Here is a 22,674-nt window from a genome sequence, read left to right on the forward strand (position 1 = left end):
GGGCCGCCAGAGGTGAAATAGGGGGCATGTCCTTCTTTTGTTCAGCAGGTGCCTGTGTGTGTGGTGTGGGTGTTTCTGTCTGTGTGTGTTCACTGCCCATCAGCTCTGCGATCAGCTCTCGCTGTTCCGCGATCTGTTTGTCCTTCAAGGCAACCTGCTCTTGGAAGGTGGACAGTGGGACGAAAATGATGGCGGGAGTAGCCGGCATTTCCGCCTCTTGTGCTGCAGCTTTGCTGCGGGTAAGTGGTGGGGAAGCACAGGAAAGATCGGACATCTTTGCTGTTTCGGGAGTTTTTATTTGGATAGGGAAGGATGCGCGACAATTTTGCTATTTTCACGAATCGACAATATTTGCTTTTCCGGCGAAAGTGCTGTTTATCGTGTTCCTACAGAAGAGGGGTGTCCTTACGACCTATCTGCGCGGAGTGCAATGCGCGGCGCAAGAGAGCGCGGGTTGAAGAGAGCGGCCTACAGTGCGCGGGGTTATCAGACGTGAACGGGCCCCTGACACTGAGATTACCCTACCACAGAACGGGAGAGTCCCGCTGGGGAGGTTTGCAACCGAAGTTGCAGGAAGTTGAGCCGAAGCTCTTGCCACTTAGCGCCCGAAAGCGTTAAGCGGCTTGCGCTAGTTGGTGCCGCTCAGTAGAACGTCACCGGCAGCTACGCCAGTTGCAGCTTATTTGTGACCACTCCAGGGAGCTATCAGACGGGCAGCTACGCCAGGTGCAGAGCAGCGTCCGCTCGGGTCGGCTGCTCGACTGCGAGTGAGACGTCGCTGCTGTCACTTTAATTTCTTCCTCTGTCTTTAGAGGTTGTTTTCTGCGAAGGTTTTTGTCCCATTCGGACATTTCCTTCAATTTTTGTTTTTGGGGAGTTTTTGCATGTGCTTGTCTTTCGTTTGTTCTATTCTTTAGAGTATTGTGGTTTCTTTTCTGTCACTTCAGTAGTGACGTGTTTCTTTTTTTAAAGCGACGAATAATGCTTTTGGTCTTTTGTACCGGTCTGGTACGTTGTTGTACCGACCAAGTGAGTTTATCAGATCGTTTGGCGATCTTTCCGCGTTGGCGTAAAACTGCTCCGCCAGGATACGGAATCGCGTGTTTAATTTTACAATGTCTGCCGCTATGTGAAGGTCTTCCGTCGGGAAGCGCGGCGGTGTGGGTAGAGCTCTTCTGAGCGCTCTGTTCTGAATCTTTTGTAGCCGTTCTACCGTCGATCTAGCAGCGTAACCCCATACTGGGCACGCATACTCTAGTATCGGTCTAATTAGACTTCGATAAACGGCTACTCCTGTTATCGGGTCAAGGGGACTTGCACTGTTCAGTATTGGATAAAGGATCTGCATCCTGCCTAGGGCCTTTTTGCGAACCTCCTCAATGTGGCACTTCCAACTCAGGCGCTTGTCTAGTGTCACACCGAGGTACCGCGCAGTGTTTCTCCAGGGGAGGTTTTGGCCCTGCAGGTGCAGCATTTGGTAGGGTCTTCTGGGGGGTCGGCGTTTACCGAGACGTCTAGTCATTAGCATGGCTTGGGTATTCTCAGAGTTTAGTGAGATTCGCCATTGTTTGGCCCATTCGTCTGTCCTGTTCAGGGCGGTTTGAAGACGTCTCGTGTCCAGGTTCCTGTTTGTTGAGCAGGAGAAGAATGCGGTGTCATCAGCATACTGTGCTGTTTGTACGTGTTGGGTGGTTGGTATATCTGCCGTGTAGAGACTGTACAGGGTTGGTCCAAGAACCGAACCCTGTGGTACCCCTGCATGTATTCTTCTCCTGCTTGACAGTGATGTTTCTACTTTTACGGAGAATGTCCTACCGGAGTGGTAGCTTTTTATAAGTTTCACAATCTTTCCAGGGAAGCCCTGGGTGTACATTCTGTGGAGCAGCCCGGTGTGCCAAACTGAATCAAAGGCTTTTGCCACGTCTAGTAAGCTTTCTGTGGCTGCTTCAACCACCCTCATTATTTGTTGGGGGGCCGAATGTTGTGGGCGGAACCCAAACTGGAATTCGGGCAGGATTTGCTCTCTTCTGATGTGATCCTGTATCGGTACTAAGAGGAGGCGCTCATATAGTTTACTGAGGGTAGGCAGTAGACTAATTGGTCTGTAGTGTTGCGGGAACACAGGGTCTTTTCCAGGTTTTGCGATCGAGACTACTTCAGCGTGTTTCCACTGTGTCGGGAAATTTAGCGATCGCGTAATTTCGTTTAAGATATCTGCTAATTGTGTTATTGCCATGGGCGGGATATGTTTTAATAGTTCGTTGGTGAGCTGGTCGTGGCCTGGTGCCTTTTTTGTTGGCAGCGATTTGATGACACTCGCCACGTCTTCGGAACTGAAGATCGGCGTGTATTCCTCGTCGTCGTCGTCTGCCTCTAAAAAGGTGGCCAGTTGTCTGCGGACGATTGCGACGTGTTCTCTGTCCTGAACCTCTGCTGGCGTAAATTGTTTTTCGAGCACGTCTGCTAGCGCATTTGCTTTATCTTCAGTGCTGAATTGCAGTCCACGTTCACCATGCAGAGGCGGCATTTTTGCGCATCTTCTCGTGAACTGCTTTGTGGCTTGCCACAAGCTGTGGTCGTCTAGTTTGAGAGTTGATAGTAGTTCTGACCATTGCTGGTTGCGATACTCAGTGAGTACAACTTTCAACTCTCTTTGTAGTCTGTTGAGCAGCCTCCTTGTGTTTTTGTTCCTAGTAAGTTTCCATTATTTGGCGATTCTGTTTTTGTGTCTGATTTGTGCAAGCAGGTGCTGGGGGAGCTGCCTACAGCGGGGGGCTCCCGCTGGCGCAGGCGTTGCTTCCTCAGCCGCTTGCAGGATCGCTTTAGTGAAGTCTTCCAGCGCTTGTTCAACAGTCTCTGCTGTTGGAGGCGGGGCTTGGGCTAGTTCAGCAGCTATTCCGTTGCTGAACTGTTCCCAGTTTGTTCGTTTGTATGTCGTGGTGCGCTGTGGGAGCGAGAGCCATTCTCCCATGTCGACCTCTAGGATAACTGGATTGTGGTCCGACGACATCCTGTTTATCGAACTGGCGGACACAAAACCCGCAACGTGTTTCGTGAGTGCGATGTCGAGGACGTCCGCCCTGTTCCCGTTGTTTGGGAAGTGGGTGGGCTCCTCGGGGCCCCATACCTGAAACTGGTGGATGCGCGCGAGTCGTTGCAGTTGTCGACCAGCTCTGTTGCTTACTCGTGAGTGCCAGTCTGCGTGCTTGGCATTGAGGTCTCCTCCTATTAGGAGCTTGCCTCTTATTCGCCCTAGTGCAGGTACGTCCTCTTCTTCTAACGTTTGGGAAGGGGGCGGTAGGCTGCAACGACTGTGAGGGGCCCTGCTACAGTGGCAATTTCTATTGCGACTGTTTCAATTTGGCGAGTTGCTGGTGGGTATACTTGGTGGTGTCTAATACCTCGTTTGACATATACTGTAACCCCGCCCGCGTCTGTCGCAGTTGTAGTTAGCTGCAGATGCTCTTACACCTGGCTTCAGGGGTGTTTCGGCCACTAAGCATATGTCAATGTCTTCCTCTTTTATGAATTCCCTGAATTCGAGGGCTTGCTGGAATAGACCGTTTGCGTTGAAGCACATTTTTAGACCTTGTATGTTAGATCGTCTATCCATGTCGAGGGGTGGGGTTTCCTGATGTCATCGCCGATGAGGGCGCCTGCTTTGCTGCCGATGAGTGTTCGGCGGGGTGTTGAGTCATGGTGGCCAAGATGTTTGCCAGTTGATTCACCTGAGCCTGAAGGGCCTTTATGGTCGCTGCTAGTTGTTCCACCGAGACGTTCTGTGTCGTTTCACGCAGACTGGGTTCTAGCGAATAGGGGGGGGGGGGGCTTCCCTAGGCGATTCTCCGTTGACAGGAACCTGGTTGTGTGGAGGAGGGCGAGTTGGGACACTGACGGTTGACGAGTATGTCCTGGATTGAAATACCCTTGTCGCTGTGGGTCTTGGATATCGGCTTGGTGGTGGTGGAGGTGTGGTGAGATGCTTTGCCCCTGCTGTCTGTGGGTGCTTCCCTCTTAGGCGGTCCCTAGCCTTGCGGAATTCCGGGCACCCAAGGTAGCTGGCAGGATGCGCGCCTGCACAATTGCAGCACTTCTCCTTGCCCTCCCTCTGCGGTACCGGGCATTTCTCGTACTTGTGCTTTTCACCGCACCTGACACCCCTCATTGGCATGTCGCAGTCCCTAGCCATGTGCCCTACTTTTTGGCAATTAAAGCATCGCCCTGGGCCCGATCTTTTCTTCAGCTTCTCCGGCGTGACTGTTACCCTCATTATCGTTGTCACTTCCCATATCTTTCTATTCTGGGCGGAGTCTGGTAAGGTGACGGTGTGTAGCGGCCACGTTCTTCTCGGGTTTGTCTTGACTACCGATCTTACTCCAAATCCCTCCCTTTCCAGGTATCTTTTTATATCCCCTGTGTCCGTCTTGTGCGGCATGCCACGGAATACTATTTTAATTGGTTTTTTAGCCGCTATGGGGAAGGTGTAGAAGTGGGTTTTCTTTTCCTTTAGCATGGCCTTCACCGCTTGGTAATCGTCGACGGTTTTTAGGGTGACCTTGACTTGGTCCTCCCCTGTTGTTTTTGCTGTGAATTTGTTTTCTCCAAGGATTGTATTGATATCATACAACTCGGAGTACGATTTCTCGTAGTGGATGACGAGAGGAGGGATCCGATATCGTCTCTCCTCCGTGTCTCCGTCTCTTTCGGTTGGCTGTATGGTGTTTTCCTGTGTGTGAGGGGGCTCTTCTGTGGGGGAGAACCTGTTACTTGTTGCTACAGGGGAGGCTGTGAGCAGCACAGGGGAGCGGCCGGCGGTTCTTTTTGGCCTCTGGAATCCGTCATCGTCTTTTTCTTTACTTGTGTTGTGTGGTGTGTCAGCTTCGGAGTGAGCCACGCCCGCGCACTGCTGCCCGCCCGCAGCTGCATTCTCGTGCCGCGGCGTGCCCGCAGCAGCGCGCAGCACGGCGGCCGCCGGTGCTGGCGTGTTACTACCTGCGTCGCGGCTTTGTTCCTGCGCCTGTGCTGGCGTGTTACCTGCGTCGCGGCTTTCTTCCTGCGCCTGTGCTGGCGTGTTACCTGCGTCGCGGCTTTGTTCCCGCGACGGGCCGGGTGACGCGGCCGGGCCATTGTGCTCGCCTCGCGCCTCGGCGTATTGTACCTGCGCGGGGCCGCCCGCTCAGTTACCTGGGCACGTGGCGGCCTTTGTCCGCTCGGGCGCGTCCTGCGCTGACTCGGCCGGCTGTGCCTCGCTCGGGCTTGCCGGTCTTTCCGCGCGCTGAATTTTTCTCGTCTTTGACGCTGTTTTTCTCAGCGGCCACTTTCGCTGTTTTTTGGGGAATTTTTTTTGTTGGACTTGGAGCTTGCTTTTAGTGGGCGAGGACGAGGACGAGGTGGTGTCGTCTCGCTCGCTGGACGTGGTTTGAGTGCCCTCTCGAGACGTCGCTCGTACTTCTTTCTATCTTTCCCTGTTAATCCCGCTATCGCGTTCGCGAGTAGGAGTCGAGATTTGGGGCTTATTTCACCTTGGCTGTTCGTCTGGTCAGTCCTGTGGACCTCGTAACTGCCAGGGGAATTTTCTTGCCTCGTGATCGTAAGACCGGTGGTAGTGCCATGTCCGGAACGGTGAGAGAGGCTGCCAAGGGAGTGTCGGTCGCTGCCTTGGTTGGCACCGTTAGGTCTCAAGCAGGCGAGTCCGACCCTAATCGGCCTATCACGCGCGGGTAACTGGCCAGCGACCAGGCGCTGGCGTGCAGATTTCCCTAAGCTAGGAGGGGCAGAGCTAGCCTCTGCGGCAGCAAGAGTTCTTGTGACGACTGAGGTGCTCGATGTAGCCGGAAAAGCGGCCAGCGGCAGCAAGAGGACGCGCACCAACCCACAGCCCGCAACCCGCAACGACAATTTTGCTCACAAGCAGCTGTCAATTCAGCCGCCTGCGCCGGAATCTTCTCGCAACTCCGCTCCAAATTTGAAAAAATCAGGAGCTCGGAAGCCTTAGTGCCGAGCCGTCCAGCTAATGCGCTAGGACAATCAGCGACTAAACCCGCAAGCAGGTTCCTATGGCTGACAAGGGGAGGCCGCCAATTGTGAAATTCAGATTCGATTCGTACTGCGCATAATAAAAGCTCATGGCCAGAGGTGTAATGTGGCAAAGCACCAAGATGCACTTCTCAGCCGTTGTCGAGAAAATCGACAGTTAAAAGAAACCGTTGCGGTGAAATACTCTCTACGATTAGTAATTTTCTACAGCGTCGTGGTGCAGCGGTAAGCGCCGGAGTTCGTAATCCGAAGGTCGCCGGATCGAATCTCGCGCCATGCAATTTTTTATTATTAGTTTTTGTAATTATATATATATATATATATTAATGAATTGCTTATGCATCTTGGTGAAAGCGGATCGCTCTCCAATTTTACCGCCTCCATTTTTCCTTTTTGTTTAACACGGTGTACCAAAGCTCTCGCGTCCGCACTGATATATATATAATTCCCGGCAATCAGTTGCAACAATTACGCATATAATAAGTTGTTGAAAGTCGTTTGTCGTGGAAAAACTGGAGACTTCGAACATCATTATGTTTTCCGCAAACAAAGTTGTATTTCACAAATGTTATTAATTGTCTTCATAATGTTAACCACGTATAGTTAATGGAAGACGTAGAAACCTTATTCCGAAACGAATACGTATAGCGTAAGTCAAACGTTCGCATTAGAATAGAGACCCCACGAACATAAATTTGCTGTGGCAGGTATGAAATATAAACTCCGTTACTCGCTCGTTACACTTGAAGGACAGATGTTGAATGGGCCGAAACGAGCCGCCGCATAACAGCGTAGTTGTCTGCTAACTTCGAAAGAAGATAGATGCGGTCCCTAGCGCAACTTACAACATCGTCGAAAATCAGTGCAGACGTGAGAGCTTTGATACACCCTGTTAAACAAACGGAAAAATGGAGGCGGTACAATTGGAGAGCGATCCGCCTTCACCAACATGCATAAGCAATTCATTAATGTTTGAATTACAAAAAACTAATAATAAAAAAAAACTGCATGGTGCGAGATTCGATCCGGCGACCTTGGGATCACGAACCCGCGCGCTTACCGCTGCGCCACGACTCTGTAGGTAAATCATTCAGCGTAGAGAGTATTTCTCCGCAACGGTTACTTTTAACTGTCGATTTTCTCGACAACGGCTGAGAAGTGCATCTTGGTGCTTTGCCACATTACACCGCTGGCAATGAGCTTTTATTATGCGCAGTATGAATCGAATCTGAATTTCACAATTGGCGGCCTCCCCTTGTGAGTAGCAACGAAGAGGGAAAGTGCTAGCGCAGCCCTGCACACGCGTCCGCACTCTCCAGAAGCTACTCAGCGAATGAGTGAGACGTCGAGTTTTTTTGCACTTTTCATTCCCACCCCTAATGGGGACGGGCGGGCTGTTTGAGGGCTTCCATTGCCCTTTTCAGCCATTTGCTGTACATGTACATTCATTTATTTATTAGTTCAATATTTCTTGCAAAAGTGCATTTGATCATATTGAGTACACAAAAATATAGTATATGTTGTTGTGGTCTTCAGTCCTGAGACTGGTTTGATGCAGCTCTCCATGCTACTCTATCCTGTGCAAGATTCTTCATCTCCCAGTACCTACTGCAACCTACATCCTTCTGAATCTGTTTAGTGTATTGATCTCTTGGTCTCCCTCTACGATTTTTACCCTCCACGGTGCCCTCCAATGCTAAATTTGTGATCCCTTGATACCTCAAAACATGTCCTATCAACCTATCCCTTCTTCTAGTCAAGTTGTGCCACAAACTTCTCTTCTCCCCAATCCTATTCAATACCTCTTCATTAGTTACGTGATCTACCCACCTTATCTTCAGCATTCTTCTGTAGCACCACATTTCGAAAGCTTCTATTCTCTTCTTGTCCAAACTAGTTATCGTCCATGTTTCACTTCCATACATGGCTGCACTGTATACAAATACTTTCAGAAAAGACTTCCTGACACTTAAATCTATACTCGATGTTAACAAATTTCTCTTCTTCAGAAACGCTTTCCTTGCCATTGCCAGTCTACATTTTATATCCTCTCTACTTCGACCATCATCAGTTATTTTACTCCCTAAATAGCAAAACTCCTTTACTACTTTAAGTGTCTCATTTCCTAATCTAATTCCCTCAGCATCACCCGACTTAATTTGACTACATTCCATTATCCTCGTTTTGCTTTTGTTGATGTTCATCTTATATCCTCCTTTCAAGACACTGTCCATTCCGTTCAACTGCTCTTCCAAGTCCTTTGCTGTCTCTGACAGAATTACAATGTCATCGGCGAACCTCAAAGTTTTTACTTCTTCTCCATGAATTTTAATACCTACTCCGAATTTTTCTTTTGTTTCCTTCACTGCTTGCTCAATATACAGATTGAATAACATCGGGAAGAGGCTACAACCCTGTCTCACTCCCTTCCCAACCACTGCTTTTCTTTCATGCCCCTAGACTCTTATAACTGCCATCTGGTTTTTGTACAAATTGTAAATAGCCTTTCGCTCCCTGTATTTTACCCCTGCCACCTTCAGAATTTGAAAGAGAGTATTCCAGTTAACATTGTCAAAAGCATTTCTCTAAGTCTACAAATGCTAGAAACGTAGGTTTGCCTTTTCTTAATCTTTCTTCTAAGATAAGTCGTAAGGTCAGTATTGCCTCACGTTTTCCAACATTTCTACGGAATCCAAACTGATCTTCCCCGAGGTCCGCATCTACCAGTTTTTCCATTCGTCTGTAAAGAATTCCCGTTAGTATTTTGCAGCTGTGACTTATTAAACTGATACTTTGGTAATTTTCACATCTGTCAACTCCTGCTTTCTTTGGGATTGGAATTATTACATTCTTCCTGAAGTCTGAGGGTATTTCGCCTGTCTCATACATCTTGCTCACCAGATGGTAGAGTTTTGTCAGGACTGGCTCTCCCAAGGCCATCAGTAGTTCTAATGGAATGTTGTCTACTCCCGGGGCCTTGTTTCGACTCAGGTCTTTCAGTGCTCTGTCAAACTCTTCACGCAGTATAATATCTCCCATTTCGTCTTCATCTACATCCTCTTCCATTTCCATAATATTGTCAAGTACATCGCCCTTGTATAAACCCTCTATATACTCTCCTTCCACCTTTCTGCCTTCCCTTCTTTGCTTAGAACTGGGTTGCCATCTGAGCTCTTGATATTCATACAAGTGGTTCTCTTCTCCCCAAAGGTCTCTTTAATTTTCCTGTAGGCAGTATCTATCTTACCCCTAGTGAGACAAGCCTCTACATCCTTACATTTGTCCTCTAGCCATCCCTGCTTAGCCATTTTGCACTTCCTGTCGATCTCATTTTTGAGACGTTTGTATTCCTTTTTGCCTGCTTCATTTACTGCATTTTTATATTTTCTCCTTTTTATCAATTAAATTCAATATTTCTTCTGTTACCCAAGGATTTCTGCTAGCCCTCGTCATTTTACCTACTTGATCCTCTGCTGCCTTCACTACTTCATCCCTCAGAGCTACCCATTCTTCTTCTACTGTACTTGTTTCCCCATTCCTGTCAATTGTTCCCTTATGCTCTCCCTGAAACTCTGTACAACATCTGGTTTAGTCAGTTTATCCAGGTCCCATCTCCTTAAATTCCCAACTTTTTGCAGTTTCTTCAGTTTCAATCTGCAGTTCATAACCAATAGATTGTGGTCATAATCCACATCTGCCCCTGGAAATGCCTTACAATTTAAAACCTGGTTCCTAAATCTCTGCCTTACCATTATATAATCTATCTGATACCTTTTAGTATCTCCAGGATTCTTCCAGGTATACAACCTTCTTTTATGATTCTTGAACCAAGTGTTAGCTATGATTAAGTTATGCTCTGTGCAAAATTCTACAAGGCGGCTTCCTCTTTCATTTCTTCCCCGTAATCCATATTCACCTACTATGTTTCCTTCTCTCCCTTTTCCTACGGACGAATTCCAGTCACCCATGACTATTAAATTTTCGTCTCCCTTCACTACCTGAATAATTTCTTTTATCACGTCATACATTTCATCTATTTCTTCATCATCTGCAGAGCTAGTTGGCATATAAACTTGTACTATAGTAGGCTTGGGCTTCGTATCTATCTTGGCCACAATAATGCGTTCACTATGCTGTTTGTAGTAGCTTACCTGCACTCCTATTTCTTATTTATTATTAAACCTACTCCTGCATTACCCCTATTTGATTTTGTATTTATAACCTTGTAATCACCTGACCAAAAGTCTTGTTCCTCCTGCCACAGAACTTCACTAATTCCCACTATATCTAACTTTAACCTATCCATTTCCCTTTTTAAATTTTCTAATCTACCTGCCCGATTAAGGGATCTGACATTCCACGTTCCGATCCGTAGAACGCCAGTTTTCTTTCTCCTGATAACGACGTCCTCTTTCAGTAGTCCCCCCCCCCCCCCCCGGAGATCCGAATGGGGGAATATTTTACCCAAGAGGACGCCACCATCATTTAATCGTACAGTAAAGCTGCATGTCCTCGGGAATAATTACGGCTGTAGTTTCCCCTTGCTTTCAGCCGTTCGCAGTACCAGCACAGCAAGGCCGTTTTGGTTAATGTTACAAGGCCAGATCAGTCAATCATCCAGACTGTTGCCCCTGCAACTACTGAAAAGGCTGCTGCCCCTCTTCAGGAACCACATGTTTGTCTGGCCTCTCAACAGATACCCCTCCGTTGTGGTTGCACCTACGGTACGGCCATCTGTATCCTTGAGGCACGCAAGCCTCCCCACCAACGGTAAGGTCCATGATTCATGGGGGGGTAGTATATATAAAGATGAAAAAATATAAAATAATACAATAATACAAAATATAAAGTAGGTACAAGGATATTAAATAGGTACAAAAATACTACATAAAATGAGGTTAGAGGTTGCGGTTTAAGTATTAAATATTGAAGATTTTAAGCCATGCTGTGATATAGTGTATGTTTATAAATTATACAGTATTTTCCGTTATGATTATTCTCTTTATTTTCTTTGAATACTTCAGTGTGTATGGAGGTTGTAGCATACGATAGTAGTACCGTAGTTTTGGTGTGTATGCTACTTTTAATGTTTAATTTGTTATTTCTGTGCTACTTTTTAGATGAAGCTTAGGTCTACAGTTCTCGTGTGTGTGTGTGTGTGTGTGTGTGTGTGTGTGTGTGTGTGTGTGTGTGTGTGTGTGTGCGCGCGCGTAGGCGCGTGCGTGTTTGTGTGTATATTCTGGGGTCAGTTTCTGTGTCTTCGGGTCAGATGTGGGGGGAAGTTGGATGGCTTGTGTCAGTGGTTCCATGGTGGGGGCGAGGTCTGGGTACTCTAGGCTGGTGTTTGGTGCTACTGTACGCGCTGGTTGGGTATACTTCAATTTTGGTCGTCTCTTCACTCGTGGTCTTGTTGTCAAAATGTCTTCCATGTCTGGGCGTTTCGTAAATATGTATCAGTATTGTAACAAGGCCGGTCCCATTCCAAAATACCGTTATCCATGATGGCGGCCATGACGTCAGAGTCATTATGAAATGTGTTCATAACACCGTCACCTTTCCAAAGCATCGTTAGTCGACAAGGTCGCACGCAGTGTATCCGGCACGTGTTGACTCTCTAGTCTTTATTACCGTAGCGGGTTGTGACATAGAGAGAGAGAGAGAGAGAGAGAGAGAGAGAGAGAGAGAGAGAGAGAGTTAGCGCCATCTCTCTCTATGTCACAACCCCGCGCTTACATACACGCGCTAGGCAGGACCTATACAAATCAGTGCCCGGCCCACCTCACTCTCACACTGCTCGTATACTTCGTTCGTCCAGTACTTGTCACGTCTTCGTAATTAAACGTGCAAAAAATGAAGCGTTCAAGTGTAACTGCACTCACTAAGGATACGATATTACTTATTGCCTAATCCACTTCCTCTTACGTCATCACGTACAATACATTACAATTATTTTACAGAAATACATTTCTTAAACAAAATTTTCAAAACAAAATTATAAAAACAATCATGATGGTCTGTTCCTGTGGATAAAATAAACGTTTATTAATTTAGTCATCCCATCACCACATGGTCTCTAACTACTAATTTCTCTATTTCTACTTTCTACAGTTGACGTCAACATGCTACTACTACTACATGCCGTGACCTTTTATAGTAAACTCCTTTCCCTGGCGTCGCTCAGTTGCTGCTATTATCTGCGAACAATTAAAAACATTTGTTGCACATTATTGTAGGTTACTGTAACTCCGAATTTCTCCGATACCCCTTTGATGTTACGCTTGTTTGACTGGTTATGGCATTGGTCTTCCGCTCCTAGTCTGCTTCTGTCTGTAACGGTAGGCTCAATTCAACGTCATGCTTATCTGTTGAACAAAACAAGAGTTAGTTTTGCACGTTACAGCAAGTAAAAATCAGTGACAGTGGTCAAGGTTCATGGCTGGACTTGAGAGCATCTATCTTTTGTGGTGACCTTCATTATCATCCTTTAAACGGACTGGCGTGTTGTTTTAGCGTCTCTGCTTAACTCAAATAGTTAAGCCCAGACTCGGCTAGCGTCTCTACAACACTCCTACGGCCCAAATCATCAATAAGCTCTGTCGATCACGCTATTGCGTGCGACCAACCACCTGATTTACGTCTTTCTATGAAGGCTCAAAACTCGCCTTTTCACACAACAGCCTCATCGCACCCATTACGAATTATCCATGTTTGGTGCGTCCCTATCGCCTAATTTCGATTGACTGGCCACCGGATAGTCGTTTTGATCACCGTACTCACACTATCAACACAATTGAGATAACAGGTGCGTCTCGAACACTACTGCGTCGGACAGACCACCTCATAATTATCACCCGAAACACCCACAATCGCCATACGCCGATAACGCAACGGGTGGGTCCTGAACACTACCGCGTCGGACATCATACCCTGCACTCGTCTCAAGAAACGCAACACATTCGGTGGGACGCAATATCCACCTACCACATCACAACACGCTCAACACACCCCAGATCCATCCACCACAGATCCAGATTTTATCCTGAAAGCTCTCCTGTCCAATAGCCTTGCCATAAAATTTTGTATAGGAAGTTATCTACATAAGATAACCCCTTCTATAATTAATACTTCTAAATATTGTTTGTGTCATAGCTGAAGCAAATTTTCTATACTAAGCGACCCAGTGGCCCCCATACAACAAAATTTAACATCAAACACATAATATACACACAATCCATACCAAAATAAGACAAGCACATGAAAATAGGAAAATAAATACACACAACATAAAACAAATAATCACAAAACAAAAATAAAACACTGCCTATACTAATACAAATAAACATCGCCAACAAATCACAAAAATCTAATCTAATTATACACTACTTTGTTCCCGGCCGCGTTCTTCCGCTGCCGAGTGTGCCGCCCTAGTCATTCTTGTCTCTTTTGCGCAGTTTGCGTACGGCAAGTGTTAGCCGGACGTATTTTGATTATTTGTGTAGGTTCTGGATTGAGGTCTTCACTCGCTCTCCAGTTCTGCACTGGTGATCCCTTCCATTTTTATTGGCTGGTTTCCAGTTATTATTACCCTGGTTCCACCTACGTTCCTGTGGCGGATAATGTTTGTCCTCTATTATCGCGCCACTGTGGGTTGTTTCCCCTATTGTTACCGTTACCGGCATAGTTATTCCTCATCTGGTTTCTGTTTCTCTCTATATTCGCGTCTTGGCCTTCCTCATGCGGTCCCCTTTGCTGCTTCTTCTCACGCACCTGCTGGTCGTTATAGGCAAACTCCAGTTCCCTAAGAATGCCCTTAAATGCTTCTACTTCATTTCCACATCTGCCAGCTAGCGTCTGCTGATATGTAAGTGGCAACTTCATATAGCATACGCGTATAATCTCCCCAAGGCTGCACGGTTCGTCCAGATACTGATTCTTTTTCAGCATGTTCTATAAAAATTTCACAACACTTCGGAAACCTGAGCTCTCGAAGTCGCGTGTCATGAGGATTTCTTGTTTAATTCTGTTTTGGGTCTCCTTTGACCAATATCTGCTCATAAATGCGTCGCGGAACTCTTGGTATGTTCTGCAACCTTCCAAGCGCACACACACAGTCAAGTTTGTACATTAACGGCCACTGTGGTGGTAACGTTAGATCAAACTGTCCAATGAACGTTTTTGGATGTAACGTATTATTATCATCCTTATAGTGCTGGAACTTGTGTACCGACAGAAAGTGTTTATAATCAAACTGCCTAGTTTCATCTTTATGCTGTGGCGTTTCGATGTTTTCATAAACTACCTCCGTGTGCGCCTCCTGGATATCCTGTGGCTCTTGCAAGTGCGAGGTGGATCGCCTAAGCGGGTAGCAATTGCTTGCGCCAGTTGTTCTGCTACTGAACTCAGCCTCCGGCAAATCACTTACTACACGCGGTACCTCCGTACGTGTGCCTCGCGGTTCATAGCTGCCATGACGTTCTAACGGTCTGGTTTCCAGCATGCATGCTTCATTATCACGTCGGTTCACAACTCCTGTGACAGATATTGTGTCCCGTTGACGTACTTCCGAGGTTACCTCCCGCGGATGGGTGTCGAGTACAACGCATCCCTTGATTCTAGTTACATTTTGTACTTAGATGTTAACAATTTATATGGGCATGCTATGAAGCAACCGCTGCCGGTTGCCGGGTTCCAATGGGTGCCTGAAGACGAATTGAAGGGATTAGGTGGACAGATAATGGGTCTTGCGGTCGATTCTGATGGATGGTATGTGCTTGAGGCAGACATCGCGTACCCTAATAATTTGCATGGAGAGACAAGCGACTTGCCGTTATGTCCAGAGCAACAAATTCCACGAGGAAGCAGCATCCCTAAACTGCTGGCCACTGTTGGGGATAAGCAGAGGTATATTATTCATTATCGTAACCTCCAGCAGTGCCTCAGATTAGGAATGGAGCTTGTTAGTCACCCGGGCAATCTCCTTCAAGCAATCCCCCTGGTTGAAGGAGTATATTGAACTAAATACCGAAAAGAGGGCGGTCGCGAGTAATGATTTTGAAAAAGACTTTTATAAATTAATGAATAATTCCATTTTCGGGAAAACTATGCAAAATGTAAGAAATGAACGCGATATTGTTATTAGAACCGCATGGGAAGGGCGTTACGGCGTGAGAAAATGTATAGCCAGGCCAAATTTTAAGCGTGCCACCATCTTCAATGAAAACTTTGTTGCTGTGGAGATGTCGAAGACTGCAGTCCGACACTGTCGTACCGAGCAGGGTTTGGACCTTACTCGACAAGAGACGGAAGAATGAGCAGGGGATCACCTGCAAGTCATGACAGTAGTTATCATGCGGAAAGGGGAGACTTGGCGGTAGACGGTTCAGGCATCGCTGGATTCTTGGAGCGTATGATGCAGAAGATAGACGCTAGTACGAAAGTGATGCAGGAAAGAATTTAAACGTGTAGAAAGAAGAGGCAAGCTAGTCTGGAAAGAATCAGCGAAGAAACACACAGCAGCATACAGGAGTGTAGAAAGGAAACCCGGGCACAGCTTGCCATCATAAAGCGTGAAACATGCGGTGTGAAGGATGAAGTTAGAGCGAGAGATAGCCGAAGCGAAAAGAACCGCCAATGAGGCGAAATTAATTGCGCGGGGAGCCAAGAGAATATCGAGAGAAACGAAGGAGGACATAGAGAACAAGACCAAGGTCGGCAAAACTGTTATAAATATGCTGCAGACACGAGTGAAAAAGATTGAAGGAACCGTGTCGAGCAGGAAGGAGGAAGCCGGAGAGGCACCACTGATGGCAGAATTTGCCGAATTTAAACGACAAATCGAGAGCAGGGTAGAGGCACTGTCAGTCGACAGAACTTCTACAAATACAGGACAAACTGGAGCCGATATTCAGACAGTAACCACGGAAGAGGTCTCTGGGGTACCCAGAGGCTACCGGTACATTCTCCGGATCTGAACACATGTGACTCCTTTTTGTGGGGCTGTATTAAAAGACAAGGTGTACAGCAATAACCCCCAAACTATTGCCGAACTGAAAACTGTCTGCGCCACATCATTCGCCAATGACGGCAGGCATATGGAACAAGTCATAACCTCCCCCCTGCGGGTCCGGGGATTAGAATAGGCCCGAGGTATTCCTGCCTGTCGTAAGAGGCGACTAAAAGGAGTCCATCCCCCTCACGGGGGTAGTTAGCGCCTGCGTCCGGAGACGGACGGTTTCACGACCTATAATCGTGGTCTTTTTGGTTTTTCCTTCTCGTTTCTTCCTTCCTTTTGTTGGTTCCTTTCTTTGCTCTTCTCCACTTAACTGTCTTCCTTACTTTTTCCCTTGACTTCTCCTTGCCTTCTCCTTGCCTTCTTCTCCTTGCCTCCTTCTCCTTGCTTTCTCATTGCCTTCTTCTCCTTGCCTTCTCTGGTCTCCGCCTCGGCGTTTGAGACAGTCTGTCCTCTTTCTCCCTCTCTCTTCTTTTTCCTCTCCTTCCTTCCTCCCTGTGCGTGTCTGAAGGCCGACCCACGCGTTCGCACGCGTAGCCGGTGACGGGGTAACGCGTAAGTCCCCGCCCTGGGTAGACATGTAAGGCACGCGCGTACCCCCTGGTAAAGGCCAGGCCCGGGGAGGGGTGATTGCCTGAGCTGATACCTTCTGACCATGCCGATTGGTCCCTCCGTCTGTTTCTCGGGAGGTGTGACCTGAGGTGTAAACATTCACCTAAGGCGGGAGTGCCCTCTGAGAGGGTCCCCACAAGGAAGGAGCGCGCCATCGGAGACGCTGGCAATCATGGGGGATTCCCCCGCAATGGATTCTACTCCATCGCTTTCGACTTCGACCCACAAACGGAAACGTGACCAGCCAACTGTGACAAAAATACTACCGCCTGCCCCACAGTTCCTCGTAGTTTCTCGATCTGAGGACGGAAAGGATTTTTCCTCTGTCAACCCTTTCGTTATCCAGAAGGGCGTAGATGCCATAGCCGGATCTGTCAAATCTTGTACCAGGTTGCGTAACGGTACCTTATTACTAGAAACTGAGAGCGCCTTTCAGGCACAAAAACTGCTTCGGGCCACACTCCTGTACACATTCCCTGTCCGGGTGGAGGCTCACCGAACTTTGAATTCGTCTCGTGGTGTGGTCTACACTAGATCCCTCGACGGTTTGACTGACGAGGAGATTCAATCTTTCCTCGCTGAGCAGGGCGTGACGGCTGTCCATCGGGTCATGAAAAAGGTCAACAATGACCTTGTACCGACCCGGACACTTTTCTTAACCTTCGATAGTGTTAAGCTGCCATCGCGCATCAAGGCGGGCTACGAGGTTATTTCTGTTCGCCCCTATGTCCCGACACCTACGCGCTGCTACCAGTGTCAGCGTTTCAATCACACTCGACAGTCTTGTTCCAATGCGGCTAAATGTGTCACTTGTGGCAGGGATGCCCATGAGGGTGACTGTCCACCTCCGTCTCCTCGTTGTGTGAACTGTCAGGGTGACCATGCCGCATCCTCCCGCGACTGTCCTGTCTATAAGGAAGAACGCTGTATCCAGGAAATTCGAGTCAAAGAGAAAGTGTCCACCTCGGCTGCTCGCAAGCTATTAGCTAGTAGGAAGCCCACGCTGCTCCCAGCGGGGAAATACAGCACTGTCCTCGCCTCTCCTCGGACTACCCGGGAGGTAGCAACCCAGACATGCGATCTGACCTTCAGCACCACGGTCGTCCGTTCGGCCAGTGCTAAGATCGCGCGGTCGACGTCTCCTCTTCGTCCCATCACCCCACAGACACCAGCCCCTTCATCAGCTTCTGCTAAGACGAAGACCCAGAAGTCAGATGCACGGGCCTTCAAGAAGGAACCGTCCCGTGCAGACTTCCTACGTACCTCGACCTCCCAGCCTTCGTCCGGTACTTCCACCAAACGACCATCCAAGAAGGCTAATAGGAAGCACAGTTCTCCTTCTCCGCCACGGCGCATTTCTTCTCCTGCGCCACCCAGCGGTTGCCGCCCCAGGCCGTCATCCCTTTCGCCTGGCCGCACCGCTGGTAGCCGAACATCTGGCCGTTCACCGGCGGAGGAAGCTCCCCCTCCCGGCCATCTTCCCAAGATGGCCGATGAACCTATAGAACCAATGGACGATGACTGTCCGCCTCCTGATAGCGGCGGCAGTGCTCGCTCGAAGCCAGGCCCTCAGCGGCCTTCGAGGTGACCCCTTCTCTCATCTTCCTTTTCTTCCGATGGCACTTATTAACTGGAATATTCGCAGCGTTCGCTCCAACCGAGAGGACTTGAAGTTGCTGCTCCGCTCGCATCGTCCGCTCGTCGTAGCCCTCCAGGAAACGAAGCTACGCCCATGCGATCAAATTGCCTTGGCACACTACACCTCTGTGCGTTTTGACCTACCCCCTGTGGTAGGTATCCCAGCTCATGGAGGGGTTATGTTGCTGGTCCGGGATGATATTTACTACGATCCCATCACGTTGCACACCGGCCTGCAGGCAGTTGCCATCCGCATTACTCTCCCCACTTTTACGTTTTCCTTTTGTACCGTTTACGCTCCATCGTCATCTGCCGTTACCAGGGCAGACATGACGCAACTTGTTGCTCAGCTACCTGCCCCATTTTTGTTAACTGGAGACTTCAATGCCCACCATCCTCTTTGGGGCTCTCCAGCATCCTGCCCGAGGGGCTCCTTGTTAGCAGACCTTTTCAACCAGCTCAATCTTGTCTGCCTCAATACTGGCGCCCCTACTTTTCTTTCGGACACATCTCATACCTATTCCCATTTAGACCTCTCTATATGTACTCCCCAACTTGCACGCCGGTTTGAGTGGTATGCCCTTGCTGATACATATTCGAGCGACCACTTCCCGTGTATTATCCATCTCCTGCAGCATACTCCCTCTCCGTGCTCCTCTCGTTGGACCATCTCCAAGGCAGACTGGGGGCTCTTCTCTTCCAGGGCGACCTTTCAGGATCAAACCTTCACAAGCTGCGATCGTCAGGTCGCACACCTCACGGAAGTCATTCTCGCTGCTGCTGAATATTCCATCCCTCACCCTACCTCTTCTCCACGTCGCGTACCGGTCCCCTGGTGGACCGCAGCATGTAGGGACGCTATACGTGCTCGTCGACGTGCTTTACGCACCTTTCAACGCCACCCTACAGTGGCGAATTGTATTAATTATAAACGATTACGTGCTCAGTGTCGTCGTATTATTAAAGAAAGCAAGAAAGCCAGCTGGGCTGCTTTCACCAGCACCTTCAACAGTTCTACTCCTTCTTCTGTTGTCTGGGGTAGCCTGCGCCGGCTATCTGGCACTAAGGTCCACTCCCCAATTTCCGGCTTGAAGGTCGCGAATGAAGTCCTTGTGGCCCCTGAGGCTGTCTCCAATGCCTTCGGCCGCTTTTTCGCCGAGGTTTCGAGCTCCGCTCATTACCACCCTGCCTTCCTCCCCCGCAAACAGGCCGAGGAGGCTAGGCCACGTGACTTCCGCTCCTCGAATTGTGAAAGTTATAATGCCCCATTCACCATGCGGGAACTCGAAACCGCACTTGGCCGATCACGGTCCTCCGCTCCAGGGCCTGATTCTATTCATATTCAGATGCTGCAGAACCTTTCTCCTGCGGGTAAAGGTTTTCTTCTTCGTACATACAATCGCATCTGGATTGAGGGACATGTTCCCGCATGCTGGCGCGAGTCTATTGTTGTCCCGATTCCTAAGCCGGGGAAGGACAAGCACTTGCCTTCCAGTTATCGACCTATCTCGCTTACCAGCTGTGTCTGTAAAGTGATGGAGCGTATGGTTAACTCTCGATTGGTTTGGCTGCTCGAGTCTCGACGCCTACTTACCAATGTACAATGTGGATTTCGAAGGCGCCGCTCTGCTGTCGACCATCTGGTTACCTTGTCGACCTTCATCATGAATAACTTCTTGCGGAAGCGCCCGACCGCGGCTGTGTTCTTTGATTTGGAGAAGGCTTACGACACCTGTTGGAGGGCGGGCATTCTCCGCACCATGCATACGTGGGGCTTTCGCGGTCGCCTCCCTCTTTTTATTCGTTCCTTTTTAATGGATCGACAGTTTCGGGTACGTGTGGGTTCTGTCCTGTCCGACACCTTTCGCCAGGAGAATGGGGTGCCACAGGGCTCAGTTTTGAGCGTCGCTCTCTTCGCCATCGCGATCAATCCAATAATGGATTGCCTCCCAGCTGATGTATCAGGCTCCCTTTTCGTGGACGATTTTACCATCTATTGCAGCGCGCAGTGTCCACGTGTCTTGGAGCGCTGTCTTCAGCGTTCTCTTGACCGTCTTTACTCCTGGAGTGTCGCCAATGGCTTCCGTTTTTCTGCCGAGAAGACGGTCTGTATTAACTTCTGGCGCTACAAAGAGTTTCTCCCACCGTCCTTACGACTCGGTCCCGTTGCTCTCCCACTCGTGGAGACAATCAAATTTTTAGGCCTTACCTTTGACAGGAAACTTAGCTGGTCTCCACATGTGTCATATTTGGCCGCCCGTTGTACCCGTTCTATAAATGTCCTCCGTGTTCTCAGTGGTATGTCGTGGGGAGCGGATCGAACCGTCCTACTTCGTCTATATCGGTCGATCGTCCGCTCCAAGCTGGATTATGGGAGCTTCGTATACTCCTCTGCACGGCCATCCATCTTACGCCGCCTCAACTCCATACAACATCGGGGTTTACGACTTGCGATCGGAGCATTTTATACCAGTCCCGTCGAGAGTCTTCATGCTGACGCTGGCGAATTGCCACTCACCTACCGGCGCGATATACTGCTTTGTCGGTATGCCTGTCGGCTACTGGCAATGCCCGACCATCCTTCTTATCGTTCCTTTTTTGACGACTCTCTTGACCTTCAATACGGGTTGTATGTCTCTGCCTTGCTACCACCTGGAGTTCGCTTTCGTCGCCTCCTTCACCACCTTCATTTTTCACTCCCTGCAACCTTTCGAGTGGGCGAGAGCCGCACGCCACCTTGGCTCCAGGCTCAGGTCCGCGTTCACCTCGACCTCAGCTCGCTCCCAAAAGAGGTCACCCCCGGTTCGGTCTACCACTCCCGTTTTTTGGAACTTCGTTCGAAGTTCAACAACATGACTTTCATTTATACAGATGGCTCTAAGACCAATGACGGGGTCGGGTGTTCCTTTATTGTCGGGGCACAAAGTTTCCAATACCGGCTCCATGGCCATTGTTCGGTCTTCACAGCTGAGCTCTTTGCCCTCTACCAGGCTGTTCTGTACATCTGCCGCCACCGACATTCTGCTTATGTCATCTGCTCAGATTCCCTGAGCGCCATCCAGAGCCTCAGTGATCCGTACCCGGTTCACCCTTTCGCACACCGGATCCAACGCTCTCTTCAGCAGCTGGTGGACGTCGGTACGCCGGTTAGCTTTATGTGGGTTCCTGGCCATGTCGGTATCCCTGGGAACGAAGCTGCAGATGCCGCGGCCAAGGCTGCGGTCCTCCAGCCTCGGACAGCTTCTTGTTGTGTCCCTTCGTCCGATTTTAGCAGGGTCATTTGTCGGCGCGTTGTGTCGCTGTGGCATGCCGATTGGGCTGCACTTACCGACAACAAGCTTCGGGCCTTAAAACCTCTTCCCGTGGCTTGGACGTCCTCCTCACGCCCTTCTCGGCGGGAGGAGGTCGTTTTAGCAAGGTTAAGAATTGGACACTGCCGGTTCAGCCATCGCCATCTGCTGACGGCTGCGCCGGCGCCGTTCTGCCCATGTGGGCACTTGCTGACAGTTCGTCACATTTTAATGTCCTGTCCCAATCTTAAAACACTGCGCCTCGATCTTAACCTGCCTACTACTTTAGATGCCATTTTAGCGGATGACCCACGAGCAGCTGCTCGTGTTCTTTGTTTTATCAATTTGACAAACCTCGCTAAGGACATTTGATGATGTTTTTTAATCCTATGCCTGTCAGTTTGTCTTTTATTGTGTTTTCCCTTTTAGTTGTTGTTGTCAACTTGTGCCTCGCGGTGCATTCTTAGAGTAGTCAGGGCGCTAATGACCATTGAAGTTGTGCGCCCGAAAACCACAAAAAAAAAAAAAAAAAAAAAAAGTCATAACCTAAATCCGAATATCTGAAGAGACGCTTACATGCTGAATATGGTGTGTAAACGCCGTAGTTTGTAACTAATTTACGATTTTTTCGTATAGTTGAATAACTGTCACCCTGTATTATCGATTACTGAAGTCTCTGTTACGTGTACCTATTGTGTTTATTAAACTTAAAGAAAAACTCTGCGACCTTGTGCACCACTTTCCTTTGGGTCGTCACGCGCTTTTTCTCTGGGTTTCGGCAGACATTTGCAGTTTAATTTTTGCAGCGTGTAGGTAGTCATTCCAAACAAGTGCTGTTCACCACGTCTTTCATGCGACGCCCCTGTTGGCGGAAAGCATCGGTTTGTTTGCCGTTACGAGCAAAATGATTTTTAAAGCTGAATTTTAGGTGCCCATTCGACCGAGCGGTGCGAAATGTGTGTAGTGAGATTTTCGTTTCCTCGATACGTATTAACAGGAACATTAAAAAACGAAGAATAACCAGGAATGCAGAAGCGATAGCACCGCGCAGGTCTGTGTTGGCTGCTACCGCCGTGCGGAAGCGTTGCC

Source organism: Schistocerca nitens, chromosome 9, assembly GCF_023898315.1.
Source record: "Schistocerca nitens isolate TAMUIC-IGC-003100 chromosome 9, iqSchNite1.1, whole genome shotgun sequence".
Taxonomy (NCBI): Eukaryota; Metazoa; Arthropoda; class Insecta; order Orthoptera; family Acrididae; genus Schistocerca; species Schistocerca nitens.